The sequence below is a fragment of the Moschus berezovskii genome, chromosome X (genome assembly GCF_049115385.1).
Source record: "Moschus berezovskii isolate FMDL1 chromosome X, NW_MosBer_1.0, whole genome shotgun sequence".
Taxonomy (NCBI): Eukaryota; Metazoa; Chordata; class Mammalia; order Artiodactyla; family Moschidae; genus Moschus; species Moschus berezovskii.
In genome coordinates this window covers 62979651-62982051 of record NC_142488.1, presented here as the reverse complement: position 1 = coordinate 62982051, position 2401 = coordinate 62979651, and the positions used below count along the sequence as shown (strand labels likewise).

At 43.9% G+C, this 2401-nt stretch overlaps 1 pseudogene; it reads right to left on the bottom strand.

Moving 5' to 3' along the window:
• Nucleotides 1–671: 671 nt before the first annotated feature.
• Nucleotides 672–1998, bottom strand: LOC129563917 (heterogeneous nuclear ribonucleoprotein F-like; annotated as a pseudogene).
• Nucleotides 1999–2401: the final 403 nt, after the last annotated feature.

The window sequence follows — 2401 nt, the reverse complement described above, 5'->3', positions numbered from 1 at the left end:
TTCCCCAGAAATCTAGCCTCAGTGTCTTCTTGTGTGTGTGTGTGTGTGTGTGTGTGTGTGTGAAAAAGTCTTTTTATTTTAAGAAAAAAGTTTAGTTAACAAAAAAAGTTAATAAGTTTCACTTAGCAAAATATACCCGAAAGGACATCACAGTACAAAGAAAGTTTTTAAGTCAAGGCCTCACCTACAGTATTAATAATGTGTCTCAATTTTCAAAACTAACTTTTAAAAAACTTAAACTTAACCTAAGAGATTTTAAATGAAAATAAACTAGAATGAACAAACATGAGAAATGTCCTCTTTGAATTAAGGATCTAGCACCTTGAGTTTTCCCAAAAAGCACGCCTCCCCAATGTGTTCACGATGATGTAATGTAAAAGATCCACATTTAACATACTTAAAACTACTTTAACTCAGATAACATCATTCCAGAAGTACACTACCAAAATGTTAATCAAGAAAAGCTGAAAATAGTTTTAGTTTACTCAATATCACAAGCTAGAAGAAAGTTTGCATGAGAAAACACTTAAGAGGTAATTTTTAAATCCAGATTTCACAAACTCATGGTGCAAAATGGGTCCCATAGCCTCCTGTAGAGTAATAACTGTTTTTCACTGCTTGTTGGCTGCCTGTGAAAATTTGACTGGAATAGCTCAAAAGCTACTACAAAACTAGTCATATCTATGCATGCTGTTCTGGCCACCATAGCCAGCCCCATAAACAGTCATTCACAGACTGGCTCTCAAGACCACTGTAAGTGGACTGGGTTGACCCCCCCATGCCTTTCATCATCTGGCTGCTATATGCCCCGTTGCTGGCCCCTGTTGTGGAATTCAAGAAAAGTTCTATGTATCTATGTTGCATGTTGGCCCTGAACTTGGACATGGCCACCATGGCTTCTTCATGAGTGCAAACTCAACATCAGCTTCACTGGTTACTCTTCCATCAGGTCCAATCTCAGTGTGGACTCTCACAGGGTTGAGCAGGGAGAAGAAGTTGTAAATGTCGTTCTCTGTGGCTTTGTAGGGCAACCCTCTCATATGTCCAGTGGTGCTCTGGACAGTGAACTCACCATCTCTATACCTGTGGTTGTATATCTCAGAGAGACAGTAACTGAGGTCTCTCCCAAACAGGTTGGTGGTGAAGCTATAGCCATCACTGAGGCCGCTGTACTCCTCATAACCCCCATAGCCTACACTGTAGGCACCAGACCTCATCCTCTCCAGGCCTGCCTGCTTGATGATGCCAGTATACCTCCTGGCTGTGCCAGGGCGGTCACAGGGCTCTGGCTGCTGCACTGACATGAACTTCAGTGGGGGATCTGAGTATGACCTAACTTCTTCCTGACTGCTGTTGAACACCTCAATATACCTGTGCCTTATTCTCTCCCTGTGCTTCCCTAGAGCCTTCTCTGCTAACTCCTGTGAAGCTAACTGCACAAAGGCTTCCCCTGTAGTCTTGCCCTCAGGGTCCACAGGCAGTGTGATCCCATTTGACATGATTTCCAACCGAGAAGAACTGAATGATCTCTTCCTTGGTGCATCCAAATGGGAGTTCTCGAAGTCAAACGAAACCATCACTGGCAGTGTCACCACTGTCTGGACCACTGTGCTTCAACACCCAATCCATCTCGGTTCTGCGGGACTTGAACACTTCAATGTACTGATGTCCCATGCTTTCCCTGTCTTTTTTAAGGGCCATTTTTACAACATCTTCTGATTCAAGTTCAACAAAAGCCTCACCACTCTGCCTGCCTTCTCTAGTGTAGATAAAATGAACACCTGTGACCCCATCATGGATCATGCAGTCGGAGAGGAAATTCTGCACATCCTCAGCAGAGCAGGACCAAGGCAGGCCACGGAGCTTGACCACAAAGCCTTCACCTCTCTCAGGGCCCAACATCATGGACACTTGACAGAGCAGACGTCAGACAAGCTTGGGTGCAGCTTTGTGTGGCTGAAAAGAAAGCAAAAACTTAAGAACAGCGGGGGATGCCCACAGCCAAAGACACTCCAGGTAGGTAACAAATTGTCCCACTTTTCCAACAAGACACAGCGCAGTCCCACGTCCTCCTCAGTGTCTTCTTACTCCAAGACTCTTGCTGAGTGATTTACTTGACTCTCTTGCTTTCAAGTACCATCTGTTTGTTGATGACTCCTAGAGCTCTATTTCAGGTTTTGATGGTTCCTTCCCACCTCCATCCCTCCAGTTCATTCCAGCTATTCCCAGTGTGAACAACCATTTCTTTGCAAACTCCCATACTCCTCTCCTGGAGTCTGTGCAAGGTGAGTAGATGAATATATCTTCATATATAGTTTACCTTAGGATTCACTCTTGGTGTTGTATAGTCTATGTATTTGGGCAAATGCATAATGACATATACCGATTATTATAGTATCAT